Source organism: Poecilia formosa, unplaced genomic scaffold (assembly GCF_000485575.1).
Source record: "Poecilia formosa unplaced genomic scaffold, Poecilia_formosa-5.1.2 Scaffold42, whole genome shotgun sequence".
Taxonomy (NCBI): Eukaryota; Metazoa; Chordata; class Actinopteri; order Cyprinodontiformes; family Poeciliidae; genus Poecilia; species Poecilia formosa.
The window spans coordinates 814,753-830,056 of NW_006799981.1; the positions used below are offsets into that span (position 1 = coordinate 814,753).

The 15,304-nt window shown below is 39.1% G+C and overlaps 1 long non-coding RNA gene across 1 annotated transcript in view; it reads right to left on the bottom strand.

The window, feature by feature from the left end:
• Positions 1-15,304, bottom strand: part of LOC103137626 (uncharacterized) — a 118,601-nt gene that overhangs the window by 69,110 nt on the left and 34,187 nt on the right. Inside the window, exon 5 of the long non-coding RNA XR_476171.2 lies at positions 7,073-7,168. This is a non-coding gene — a long non-coding RNA (uncharacterized LOC103137626). The remainder of the gene's footprint in view (positions 1-7,072; positions 7,169-15,304) is intronic.

A 15,304-nucleotide genomic window follows, 5' to 3' on the forward strand; every position in this document is an offset into this window, starting at 1 on the left:
GCAGGAATACCTTGTGTTTAGCTCCCATTCTCCCATCAATCTCCCTTTGTCATGTGAATAAATGTCTTCCCACAGGCTGATGATGCAATCACAATGTTTCACCAATGGATGGTTTAGTCAGGGTGATGTGTGGATGTAGTTTCCCCCAGCACACAGCATTTTGAACATGGAACAATAGTTCAATTATTTGAGAACAATTCTTCCATGTCTAATCTCCCATTCAAACGGAACTTCTTATGGCTTTCTATAAACAAGCGCTTATTGTTGTCATTTTATAAACGTATAGTGGCCACAAATAAACATTTAAATAGCTAAGGAAAGATGTGAGATTCCTAAAAAAAAAAGTGCTTATAACTTACTTTTTCTTGTCTCCAAACATCAAATATTTCCTAATATGCAATAATACGCACAGTAGAAACTACTTTTCCACTTCCACAGACGCTAACCTCTATAGTCTTCCTGTTCTCTGTTCTTTGGGGTACAGCCAATCAGCATCAAGGAAAATGACTGACGCTCCTGGATTGACTGTCTTCCAAACACCAGCCAGTGGTCTGTTAAGATGCATTGCACTTCGATGTTTCAGCTCCCCAAGCTTCACTTCCTAATATTTTAGATATACTCCTAAAAAAATAAAATAAAAATAAAAAATAAATAAAAATTAAATACAAATAGAATTGGTAAATTTTCAGGTGGATGTCCCACAAATAATTTTGAGATACATTCCACATAAAAATCCATGAAACAGGTGAATCTGTGAATACTAGCCAGCAAGTAGGCGAGGGCGACTGTACATTTAAACACTTTTTGTCCATAATTCTGACAACATAAACAAGAAGCGTGTGAATGAAAGCAATGTGGATTCACCCATCTTAAAATGACTTCAGGTAAACACAGAGAATGAAAAATATAACCACTGGGCAACACATTTTTGACTTATTTTGCATAGTTTGGACACATCTCTGCACACCTTTGTGCCACAAAAACTTTGATTAATTTCTAAATAATTTTAGATTCTGCTCATCTTTCTTCAATCATCACCTAAAAAGTGGCGACTGTATTTTTATGTTTAACAGCTCAAGAACCTATTTGATTCGGTCTCACAACCTCTGAAATAAATATGTTAAAACATCTGTCAGGGAGAAAGAGAAGGTGACAGAAAACAAGGATAGAATGAGGTAAAAAGAATGTGGTGCAACAGGCACACATAATCACAAGTTCCCCGTAATGTGCACGCATTCACCCATTGGACGAACATCTTTCACTTTATTAGCATGACAAAGAGCACAATCATTTCGGATATGCCTGAGTGCTGTTTTCATTAACTTTCCAATGAGTTATTAACAAAAAGTGTCAGGAATGCTGCGAATGCTGCAGGCTTTGGCCAAAAAAAAAAAAAAAAAAGAAATACGGAGAAATTGAACAAAAAAGCCATACAAAAATGTGTGAACCAAAGAAAGAAATGTCACATTAAAAAAATATTAATGGGCAAGCCAATGAGGTGATGGTTTGACAAGTAAATAGAGGTTAACAGGCTGGCAGTTTTGTAGCACCGGATTGCATTCCAAATAAAGTATATCCAATTAATTGTGATATCCAGTATTTTAACTCATTAAAACTGAGCTGTCTTTTCGGGATATGCCTCCATCAGTCAGAGAAACGATTGAAGGTTACCCATGATTATTGAGATGTTAAACAGTTTCAACATAGCACATTTATTTGGAACACAAAAACAAGCATTTACAGAAAGTGGCCATACTTTTGTATTGGGTACTATGTAATTAAAGAACCTTATTTGTTGTTGAGCCTTTCATTATTTAGCACTTATTTTCTGTTTCATTCAGTAATGAAATGTTACAGATACAGTTGTAGTTTCACAGATGCAACAGCTGCACTTTTGCAGCCAGTTTTGTATAACTTTGACTGGCCAGAGTCAATTTATGTCAATTCTACTAGGGAACAGGCAATTCATGCATTACATTTATCATCTGGGGAAAAATGTAAATCGATAAATTTTAATTTGTTTTACCAAATCAAACTGTGTGTTGGGTCTGTGTCATATATTAATTACCAATGGTTCTATGGAAACAGCAGAAATTTAAGTTATTTCAAATTCTGACCAATTTCAGCCAATTTGTTGTTCTTTTGAAATACAGTAAAATAGTGCTGAATTTATGGTTGCTAAACATTTTTTTTTACTGAGGTGGGATGCATTTCTTTTATGTCTCTCAAAATATGTGTTCATGCCAGTGGAAACGATTGCTGTTTAAGCAATAGTGCCTTGCAAATGTATTCAGACCAATTTAATCTTTTTCACATGATGTCAAGTTGTAGTCATGAATATCACTGTATTTATGTGCTAGTCTATTGTAGTAAAACATTTTCAAAATGTTTCCCAGATGAAAAAAAAAAAATCAAGAGTGGTGTGCATTTGTATTCATCCCCTTTTTACTCTTTCACCCCTAAAAATTAAAATTTTCTTTGGAAATAGTTTCTATCAATGTAATTTAATCTCAGTGTGAATCCATCAGTTGTGTGAAGACCCTTAGAGATCTGTTAATGAGCAAACAGCAACAAGAATACCAAAACAATTAACCATCTCCACAGTGAAACATGCTGGTGGAAGCAGCATCATGCTCTGGTTTACCTTCAGAACAACTGTTATAAGCCTTCACCCATGTTGGGACTGCAAAAATCTCTTTTTGCAAAAATTTCAAATTCAGTGCCAGACATATAACCATGAAAACTGTAACTTAACATGCATTTTCTTAAAATCGATAGCAGTATGAAGTCAATATGTGGAGAACTTAGCATGAAATCTAGCAAAATAGGGTGCATACAAATAAAGAGAAGAAAAGAAAAATGGAAGAATACAGTAAAAGCTTTAACCGCAAGGAACCATAAATGTGTCCTCGAAGTGTGTTGCTTGGAACCACATTGACTGTGATATACTTTAAAAGGATTTTTGTGTTGCTGTTTTTGGCCGCGGTGGTGTAACCGCTCATTCCTCAATCCTGAAGGCCTCCTATTAGGTTCTCATCAACTTCACAGTTGTACTAGAAAAAAAGCACATCTAACAACTATATAACAAAAAAAATCTGTCTCCCATTGAAGTGATAAAACAGCCTCACTCTCTTCTCCCGCCTTTGAAAGAACACCGCCAGTGAAAATAAGCTCAACAGTGTAATTTAGCGAGCCCTATAAATCAGTCCTGGTGAGTCCACATATTTCTGTGAGGGGAGAATTTATATGTTTAATTACCGAGCGCAGGTGCCAGGCCCTGGCTTTACTCATTACAGAAAGATATATGAATGGCAGCAAGAACCCGGATAGTGCAGGACAAAAAGTGAGGACAACGTAATTAGCTAGCTCTTATTTAATGGGACCCTTCCTCAAGTCGTTCGTGGCTCCCACCGCGGCTCCTCGTCCATATGCTTCAATTCAGAAGTCATTTCAGAAATCACTAGTGGCAGGTAGCAGAGCAGCAATTAACAGTGGCAGAGAATGGGATCGGCAGGGATTGAAAATGAAATGTTAAACACTGCGATATTTGATTGTCCAGCTTTACATCGCCCCCCCGTCCCTCCCCTCCTTTTTTCCCGTTTCTGTCTCCAAAGGATTGTTCCAAAGAGGTGGAAAGCTAAACAAGAGGATTCCCCAATGAGTGGGTCTGGGATGCAAATGCCTTTGGCCATGAAGAGGCTGAGGATGGTTTTGGCCATATCGCCGTGTAGTCGGCCAAATTGAATGTTTATCCTCCCATGGTCTGTAAGTGGACTTGGCTCAGCCTGCAGAGGAGCAAGTGTATGCTGTTTTATTTAGCTTGATGCTACCTGTGCTGTATGTTGAGGTTGGCTGAAGATGTTATTAGCTTCTACACAGTGTGCCGAGCCGAGCCACGGACCTGTACTGACCATTAAGACAAAACATTGTCTGCTTTCCCTATCATGGGTTTAAATGAGCAAAGAGTAGCAAGTAAATAAATTCAAAACATTAAAATGTGTTTGTTTTTTATGAAAATGATGTCTATCTGAAGCAATTAGAAGTAGTTATTTTCCATATGATTTATCACTTTTCTTTCCAGTTCTGTTTTAGTTCATTGCTTTAGTTCTTCAAGGTTTATAGACTTATTTTCTGCAAAGCTCAATCAAGCTTAAGATCTGGATATTAACTGAGCTGTGGAAACATCCTGATGTTCTTTTTCAGCCATTTCCTTGTGGATTTGTTGCTGTGTTTGGGATGATTTCCATGCTACTCATACAGTTTGGGTCAACCTTCACACAGCCTCAAATGTCTGCAAGTTGCCCAGATCCCATAGCTGGAAAACAAGCCCGGATCATCACCCCGCCACTACCGTGTTCCCGGGGGTTTCATTTAAATAAAATGTTGAAAACCCAAGTCACGCTGCCATATTCCCAATGGGGTAAAGCCAACCTCTGTTTCAAACTTGTCTGTCATTTTCCAACCTGTCCTGTCTTTCATTTTACTATGACATGCTAACTGAGGTTTGTAGCGTCTAAGATGGAGCTCTTAGCTTTTTGTCATTCCTCTGAGCGCTGCAGAGTCTGAACTTGGGCTAAATATGCTGAAGCATTCACTGCTGGAAAGATATCCACTCAAGGAAAACAAGTGCAATTTAAATTGTTTGGAAATGTTCTTATAACCCTTCTCAGACTGACTGGCAGTAACTCATTGCTGATGTCCTTCCTGCTTGGCATTGGCCTCATACACACCTGTATTATCCAGACCAATGGCAGCAGGAGGAAGTGTACAATTTTTGTCTTTTATTGATAAAAAATAAAAGACATTTCTGTCATCCATTAACTGATAAGAAAAACAAGAAAGCAATACACCATAACCCTCTCATGACCAACCCTGACAAATAAACAGAGAAAGCAAAACCCCCGAAGACAGGCTCTGACTCCTATTTACCCAGTTTATAAACTCAGAAACGTATCCAGTAGTGAACTGGTCCATCCCACCCGGAGGCGTTGTTTGGCCAACACTGAGCCGTGGGACCCTCACTGGACACCGCTTGGCTGTTCCTGAACTCTCTGCACTCGCCGTCTGGCCACAGGCTTGTTGCAATTGGCAGGCCGTGTGCTCCATGTTCCCTGGCAACTGCCCACTCTTGAGTTCATAGCTTTTGACCTGCATGTTGAGAGGATCGCTTGGCTCTCGCTGAGCCGTATAAACATTGGAGCGTGTTAGCCGAGGGCAGTTTGGCCAGAGCATTAAAACACCTGATGTTCTTAATCTGTCTTGGAGCCAGTTACAGTGACTGTCCTTTGGCAGCGTCAAAACCGTGTTAGACTCCATGTGGGCAGTAATGTAGCATTACCCTGAATTAACATGAGCAAGTAAGTAACAAGTGTTGGCATATCTTCTTCGTGAAATCTTTATCGAGTTTTACAAAAGTCTTCGTTTCAGTGCCATTATACTGTTTATAGTCAAACATGAACTGTTTTGTGTTTTTTTCTTTCCACAGACAAACAGCTATATATCTTATTAAGCTTAAAGGTAAACTGGTCTGAAATCACATTATCTTTGCTACTCACAACCAAGGATCAGTGTTATTATTTTAGTACACAACCCCTGAAAATTGTAGGAGCTAGCGGAATAATAAGCAATCTCTCAGAAAAGGTTTTAGTGTGCTTAGGTGAGAGAGAGCTAAACGGGCTGGTCAGAGTATTTCAGAAAATGCTGATTAACTGTATTTTCACGTGGAACAGTTTTCTCAGGTTTACAGAGAATGGAACAAAAAGCGTGGATAAAGATGCAATAAGGACCTGCATATTTATTGCCTGGCTACCTAATTGAAACTTTTCTGTTGACAGTTCTTCTGAGAAATTGAAGTGTGTTTTTTTGTGGGCATTAGAGTAATAATCCTGGTCAGAACTCAAGCAGAGATTGCAACATTTAACCTGAGTAATTTTCTGAATTTATCCTATCAAACAATGTTTTATTGTCCCAAGTCGACACTCTCACTTACAGAGAAACTGGCCTCACTGCAGAGCACTTTTAAATCCCTCAGCACAGTGCCGGTTTGCTACATCTCTAAGCTGAAACAGAGAAGAGTTTTCCCATTTTCCCCACCCCAAAAAAAAAAATCCAAATTCCAAACTCAGAGTTAAGCTGAAGACTGATTTTCTTCTTAGGTAGTTAATTATTTGGTTATGTAATTAAATGCAAGTTTGAGATTCTTAGTGCCTAAGTAATACTCTTTTTTTTCTTTAACACTTTCTTGTACGTGATTTTAGACTTGCACACAATGTGAGCAACAAGCCTGAGAACATTGAAAGGGAGAACTGTCAAGAATGATGAAATATTCCCTTTACTGCACATTCTCCCTTTCAAATATGAACATCTTTCGTCTGCTGCTGGCTTGATGCTCGTTACTTGTATGGCCCACAACTTTAACTTGCATTTGCATTTTTCTAAATATTTATTTTTGCGACTTAGCACATTAGAGGCATTTCTACTGCTCTGTTCTGTGGCATTAAGCTTATAATTGTTGCATCTTAAATGGTAAATGATGTGGTAAACAATCAAGATTAGGGTCCTTGGGAGAATAAGCAGCATTTTAGATTTCAGTAAAGCCAATTAAGTTAAATAAAAACTGCACTAAAGTGAATTGTTAATCTTGTTTATCGAGTCAATAAAATATAGATGACTTAAACAGAGTAAGAAAAAGATTTGAACTAGTTAAGGTCTTCCAATAACTTTCCTTCAGTGTAGAACTAATGGTATTATCTTTATTATTTACACTGCTGTTTAAATTAAGTCCAAACCATTTTAGTGTTGTAATCTAATTTATTTCAGCCCATGTTCAATCAATCAGGATCTGTAAATAGCTCTTAAAAAGTTTACTCAGCTTTAACACACTCTGGGTGAACTAACGTTGCTTCTGTATCAGACTGTGTGTGAAGGGTGACTGATAAAATAATGGAAACAAAGCGGTGACTCTGTTCTGTGGGTAACAAACTTTGAATGTCAGCCAGCGTGACGGCCACTGACTCAGACAGACACAGGGAGGAGGGTGTGAAACGGAGACGGAGCTGGCACCGATCCCTACCTGGTTGAGAGCAGCTGGCGCTCCTCCAGTCAGCGTGCCACCCTGGCTGCCATCTCTCCTCCCAACCCGTGGCTCCGGGCCCCGATTTCACTCACACTGAGGACACGACCAGAAAAACACCCAAATGAGACAAGAGGACGGGGTCTCTGGATGAAACGCAGCAAGTTGGTGTGAGCGTAATATTCTCCTCATAAATAACCATACTTTATCTCTAAAACAGGTCAAATATTATAGATGGAAACAAACTTGTGAAAAAAATGATGGATGTATTGACAAAAGCATTATCGAAACTGACTTCAGTTCAGTAGTGGTGTTGTACTAAACGGAGACGTACAGTCAGAACTGTTCCCTTATCGAAACTCCACAGCTTTTCTTTTATCCTTCACACTTTGCGAAACATCTCAAAGTTTTTAAGCATAAACCTGAGATTGAGTTAAACTTTAATGACGTATCAGACAAGAGCAAGATAAATTTACTGGTTGACATGCTTGTGGCACATGAAAATGATGTTTGGATTATGTGTTTCTGCTGCTTTTGTAAAGTAATTTTTGAAGTAGTATCCAGTTACTAGAGATCCACCGATCAGGGTTTTCCCAGCTGACAGATTTCTGATGGTCTCTAAAGTCTGATATGCTAATTCCACCCAAGGGCTTTTAACCAGAAAAATGGAACTGAAACAGTAATTTCTCTAAACTTTTTACAGTACTTTTACAGGACTTTTTACAGAAAAACAGTAAAATGCTTCAAATAAATTGGTTTTACTTGAAGCACAGTAAAGTGCTTCAATGATAGGTAGTAGGTATGAACTTACAAGAACATTAGAGAATTACAAGAATATTGGCATTTAAGCCTCAAAAACATCCTTGAAGATTCACAGTGACCCTAAGACTCAGATTTTTTATTAATTTCAGAAAAGTGAATCACCGTTTGTGTATAGGCCAATAATAAGCTGAGAACTTGCTTGATAGCAGCTGGGACGAAGATCTGCATCTCCAAATCTGAGGCCATGGACTTGAGATGGAAAAGGGTGGAGTGGCCCTCTTTGGATTGGGGACGAGGTCGTTTTCCTGGCGGAGGAGTTTAAGTATCTTGGCTACTTGTTCATGAATGAAGGAGAAACGGAGCAGGAGACTGACAGGCAGATTGGTGCAGTGACTGCAGAGATGTGAGCGCTGCACTGGTCTGTTGTGGTGAAGAGAGATGAGCTCTAAGTTTACTGGTCAAACTACGTTTCTACCCTTAGTAAGGCAGCAAAAAACAAGGTCAGGAATACAAGTGTTCGAAAAGAGTTTGTTTTTTTTTTATTTTGCTTTTCGAAAGAAAAAAAAAACATTCCTATGTTTTCTTCTATTGTTCGACTTAGTGGCAGCTAAGAAAAATAGGTCAGCAGTTCTGTACTTTTTTTTTTTTTTGCCTTGAAGCCTCATTGTATTCATTTTAAACCTAATAGACCCTGTTTGTTCCATCAACTTATTTTTGTAATTCAATTAATTAGAAGTAAATAGATTGAAACATGAATGAAGATAAAAAAGGAAAAAACAAAGTCGACTAAAAGCAAAAAGCAAATACAAGGGATAATGAAGAGGATCTGATTAAATCTTTTATTGCAAACAACTCCACACCGTATAGCCCGAGAAAACAAGTGGAAAAAACAAACAATTACCAGCCACACAATTGAAATAAGGAAGAAAAAAAATTAAGTTATGAGGTGAGCAGAAAAGCTCAAAGTTTAAATGAGATGAGAACAAAAGAAAGATGCAAATTCTCCAACTTCAAGTGATTTGAAACAGTTGTAAATAAAGACTAAAAATACAACCTTGATCTTTCTGCATTAAGAGTCCAAAAAAAAAGCAGATTATTTTTATTTTAAATAAAAATTCAGTTTTCCTATCGTTCAATATCCTTTCTAGTTTATCCATTATAAGTTGTAAGTACTTTGAAAAGTAAATGAAACAATACTGTGGGTCAATGTTATGAGACACTCACAAACGTTACATGCTGAATGTAATGTCAAGATCTGTGATGTGTGGTGCCAATCACTGGCTCGCTTTACTCTTTAGATTGTTGGCGTCTTTATTCAGCGAGCTGCTCTGCGTCGTTTGTGTCTTACAACCGAAATGTTTTGTATATTGTGACAGAAGACAAAAAAAGGGGAGAAACCTTGAGCTTGTGAAGCTTTAATAGTTGCTTCATTTGTTCCTGTTGGTCTTTATTCTATCATGCTTGTAAAAACTTTCTCTGGAGAAACTTGCTTAGATGGCCTTTGGGTTTTTTCCTGGTGACTAGCTTGTTGAAATGTGAAAAGACTATTTTTATTATTTGATTTTTGCACAAACGTAACCTGTTGTGGGGAAAAAAGTGTTTTCATACTCAAATAAAAAAAAATACTGAAAGAGGAAACATGTTCTAGAAACTCCCTGCATACTTAGATCTGTAAAGCAAGATGTACAAAACAAGATTGAGGGAGTATGAACATAATCTCCATTATAACCATCACCACATCGTATGGACGTCATATTAATCTGTCTCCACACCACTTTTAATTTGTTCAGTTTAGAGTTGCAGGCGCTACATGTAACTTTGATTTTAGACAGTTTTACAAGTGTGTCTTGTTTTCACCACAGCTTATAAATGTTGATGCAAGTAGCAGCCATACTGAAACTTGAAGTCGACCTTAGAAACAATTCAGACTTTCCAAGTAGGAAGTTCAACTGACTGGGAAGTGAGAATTTCAGAGATTTGGATACAAATGTAAAGCCGTCATGTTCAACAAACCAGTTTGAGATGATTCCTAAAAAATAAATAAATAAATAAAATATTGAATGAAAACTTGGTATTTAGTACACGATACTTTGGAAGTATCTTATTCTTTTTTATTTGGAGGAGATGTTAATTTCTACAAACACGAATTTCAGACATTTTTCATCTACTTTATCTTTAGTTTTTTACACTGATTTTGTCCTTCACTTGATTAGTCTTCCAAAAACCTTTAGAAGGAAAATCTGCTCACCAAACTTGAAACATGTCAAGGTTTTCGTCCAATAGCTCTTAAACAGCCACCAAGAGTTAAGTGGTTTAAACAGGTTATGTGAAAACACACTGATGAGCAATGCTCTGAAAATGGGTAAAACAGCCAAGCATTTAAACGATCTTCAAAGAAATTAATAAACCTAATGCAAATGTATGAATACATTGAAACATGAAATATGTTGTTTTATACCAATCAATCTGTAATTCTTACCTATTTTGGGAGGATTCAAATTCTATTTATGGGGTTGAATCTTCCTTATTCAAATGTGAAGCACCATCTTAAAAATTAAAGGTTTTCTATTTGGGATGCCAATGAAAAGGTAGAGCCATATAAATATGTGTTCAGTCAAAAGTGATAAATATTTTAAAGATTGAATTAGTGAAACTAGCAATTCTTTAAATGATGAGAAAGAGATATAAATGGGGGGTTGGGCAGGGGTGGGGTGGTAAAGCTCAGATGGAGGGGAAATGAATTCCCAAAACTAATCTTAGCATAATCAGGGCACTGCCCCAGTGTCCTAACCCCATCTACATGCACACATACACACAGTACAACACATAACCTCCACTGTGTGGGCGGCGTTGTTCCCATGACCCACTTAACACATCTGGGTCAGCTGTATTCAACCACCAATTTACAGACACACACACACAAATCCAGCCAGGTGCATTAAGACAAATGAACCCACACATACACCATCAGAAGAGCCAGACTGTTTTCTCCTTCCTCAGCTCAGCGAATATTGAAATCAGTCGAACGCTTGTTACTGGAGAAAGCAGCAAACCGTTGCTGTAGTTATCTGATAAACTTCTCTTCTGTTCAACAATTATCTGCCCCTCCACAGCCAAAAACTACCACTGCTCGTTTCTTCCCCCATTTACTCATCTCAGTGCCAAGCTGCAGAAGAAGAAGAAGAAGAAGAAGAAGAAGAAGAAGAAGAAGCAGCAAGGGCCGAATGCACGGCCCCTCTTTACTGCATATAAAGAGCACTGTGAGATGAACACCTTGGAAAGTCAAAAGGTTGGCTTGCCAGTTGTACAGCTGGATGTAAACTAGTAAGTTTTGCTGCCGCACTGGGGCCTTTTTGCAGAGGCAGGAAGCAAGAAAAGGGCACATGAAGAGAGTGCTTAGGCTCTTTAAACGCAGGGGTAGCACTGGCTGCATCGCTTCCAAAAATAAAAAAAGGGAAAAAAATGAAAGAAAAAACTTTTGAAGTGTGTTTGTGTTTGAGGCGAGGGAGCAAAGGTGTGCTTTTGCGTTAGAGGCAAAAGGCAAGAGTATCCCTCCCGACTGTATGTGTGTGCATGTGCATGTGTGTGCATGGAAGTCCCTCTTGCCAGTTTTAAAAACCATGCGTAGCCCAGGTAAATGGCACGCTGTCGTCTGTACATGCCCAGTGGCTTTTCCTTTCTCTTCACAGGGAAGAGTTCAGAGGGCCAGTTAGCACCGTTCACAGCGGACCCCGAGGCTTCAGTCAAACACACATGTACACGCAAGAAAACACCAACGTGCAGATATGCTGGAAATCATGCACAAAGATGTGTAAAGTGCACACATACACATCTGCACATGCTCACAGGCTCTTGTTAAATCATGCAGCAGCTGCACATGCATGTACACACACACACACACAAACACACACATACACATTGAACACACACACATTTGCACACGCAGCTGGCCCGTGGCTAAGGCATTCAAACAGCCGTGATATCGAAAACCAGCAGTTGGGAAAACAGTGGATTTTGCCGAGGTCCATAGCAGGTTATTGATCAAGGTTAGCTTAATGTGCAAACCGCCTGTGGCCAAGAGCCGTTCCCACTGCAGAGGTGTGTGTTGCTGCAGATGAGTGTGTAAAGAAAGGGCTCCCTGTCAGTGTGTGTCTGTTTATAGGTGCAAAAGTGTTTTTTTTTTTCTTGTTTTTTGGTTTTTACTTACCTATGCAGTAAGTTTATGAACTAGCTAGCTGGGAGCTAAAGCCAAGAGCAATGTATCTTTACCCACCAACATGTTGAATTTAATCTCAACAACAGAAAACAGTTTAGACGCAGTATTATAATGATCAGATCTGAATTTAATTTGAAAATTACATGATTTGTAAAGGGTTGGTATGTGATGAGCAGCTGCAGGACGGTTCCAGTGGATTGATAGTTTTATCTGACAATTGTCAACGCATCTAACGGTGAGTCATAAACAATGAATGAAGTTTTCACAAGAGCAGGTTTCCCCAACCACACAGAAGAGCAGTGGAGGAGGATTAATAATTTGGGCTTTTATTTGCAGCCACGGGACCTGGGAACATTTGCAGCTATAGAGTGGATCTCACATGGATCTCAACTGGACACCCTGAATAAATAAAGGCGAAAACATTTAATTAGTAAGAGCAAAAGTACTTAAAGTGGCAGAACATTAAAATTGAGAAGGGATAACTGTCCAAACATTCAATGCCTCAACTCAAAGAATTATGAACAGAAATCTACAAAAAGAATAAATCAGAAGTAATGTAACAGATCTACTCCAACACGCTGCCACAATCTAGAAACTCTGGCCAGCTTCCCTTTCCCTGCTGAAGAAAAGCACAGCATGATGGTGCCACTACCATGTTTTACTGTTGGCAGCTTTAACACGGTTGGTTTTGATAGCTTTTCTATTTCATGTTCCCAGTTTAAGTGGACAGCTATGTTTTGGTTGGTCTGCAGTTATGCTATATACGCCTTGCATTTCTCAATGGTTGAAGCGCGGCTCTTTCAGATGTTCGAAGCTTGAGATATTGAGTCTGAGGCCTTTTCAATCAATAAAGCATAAGAAAAAGACAGTTTCTCTTGGGCCTGTATAACCTGTTCCTTCCCTGTAGTTTTACTTCTGTTCTAATAAGTAAATCCAAAAATCCTGAATCGTGCCTACAGAAAACACAGGAGAGAATAGTGGGATTTAAACCGCAAAGAAAAACAAAATTGTGTCATAGCAGCTGGAAATGTCTCCCTGCAGCTCATTCCTTCCTGTGCTTCTGGGGATATGTTATCTCTGAAGCTTATATCCATTGAAACCAATATTAGCAGTCAGGAGAAACACAAAGATTAGATATTTTACACACACATATGGTGCAAAAATAACTGCTGCTATGAGCGGAGGCGAGTACTGGAAACTGTACTTGCAAAAATCACAGCACAGCAGATAAATATGCGACTGCCTGCTAACATGACACAGTTCCAAAACTAAAGCTGGCAAAAAAAAAAATGCCTTAACACAGAGCCAATATGTGCTAAAGAGACAGAATGGAGCCTACTGCTAAGTCTCCAAATGGTTCACAGGTGGAAAGCTTTTAATAGCAGCGTGCACAAGCAGCCGGGGCAGCGAAGATTCATTTCATTACAGCCTGCTGGACAAGTGAATGGTTAGAAAATCACCCTACACAGCAGGCTCAGCGCTTAATCCTCGGAAAACATAATTTCTCAATATAGCTAAAGCTGAAAACAAAAGTCAACACGGAGCTCTGTGGCTTGTGGTCTCTCAAGGATGACTTTGATATCTGTGTTTTCTTCATTTTGCCAAACACAAATTTGCCCTGAGGCTTATTCATCCAAAACCCTGAAACCACACAACTCAAACATCAAACCACAGAATACGTGCAAATGATGAACCGCCAAAATGTCCCCGCTTTGCAAAGAGGCATTTCGTCTGATCTGCAACTAGTTCTCTAAGGGGAGGCACATACACACATACACGCACACACACGCATGTCCTCTCTACTTGCCTTCCACTGTCCAGTCAAAGTAATAGATGGTAAATTCTGTTGCTTACTCATGCATACAGCTGACAAATTGTCCCTCTCCGATTGCGCGGTGTGATTTGTGAGAGATGGAGCACGACAGAATGAGCTGGCAGCTCAGACCGAAGGAGGGTTGCGGAGACGCAGACAAAAACTAGTCCGAAAAGGTCCATTTGAAGAAAATTATATATCTGAGGGCTTAAAGGCCGCCGGAGTGCAGATGAGCTGCTTTTAAGTGTGAGTGCACGGACGTCTAGAAAAGATCAAAAGACTTGTGAGACACTTCTTCCTTTCCTCCTTTCTTTGCAATGACCTTGGTGAATCCAGCAGTATGAGCCTTTGTGTGTATGGTCTTCCAACTAACACAAACAGCATCAACAAAAGCAGCAAAAGAAATTGTGAACGCATAAGTCACAAAAATATGATCTGACGACAAGTTTTACCTGTGACATATCCACATAAAGTCCAAAAAATCTGCTTTTAATGGCTTAATATGACACAAATACTGACCAGTAGTTACTGCTTACAGTCCAATGGCACACTTTGATTATTTCTGCCACTATCATCCATTGACTAAGCATTTAGCTTCAGAAGAACTTTGTTTCATTTTTAGACGTTCAGATTTGTTTTCTATCAACAAGGGTTTAAAGGCAAGAGCATTGATATAATTATAAGCAATTTTGTTGTGCAGATAACTGCAGTTAGCTCATTAAATATCCAGCTTAAGAGAGCATCACTAACAAAAAAAAGAAAAGAAAAGACAAAGAAAAGAGAATTACAATATGACAGGGCAGCGGTAAAAAAGAAAGCAATCTTTTCTTCAGGACACAGCTCATTGTGGCAAGTCTATCTGAACTCTGCTCCCCCTTTCCCTTTTCAAAGGATGTGCAGGAGACTGGATGGGATTTTATAGTCATAAATCTGGACCGAACTCGAGCCGTACACATTATATATTTGTCTACGTTGTGGATAAGCAAGCGAGCTCGACATAAATGTGCTTATCTCTCTGATCAGCTCTTAAGGAGATGTGGCCGTTTATGAGACTCGAGCAGCCGAACCACTGACAAGGCAGCTCGACCTGGCAGAGGCAGTGTTTAGAAAGAACTGCTAAGAAAGTAGAAGAAATGAAAAAGAAACAGAGTGGTTATGACTAGTAGTGAATGGAGCTTACTCAGGAAATGGAGCATTTTAGACGGGGTCCAAAATGGTCGATTGGGAAGGTCGATCAGCTATGATTCAACACAGATGTAAGGCTCTCGCACGGCTGATTTGGGTTTGATAAAACGTTTGCCTTCCTCTGCGTATTACTGTTTAAAGCTGGCTGCATATTCTTTGCACATAACATGGTGCGAGTCCATGGGGGACTCTGGCAGTCAAAAAGTTCACACATGCAAAGTGCTGACTTCGCAACACTTCAAGAGGTACCACTTTA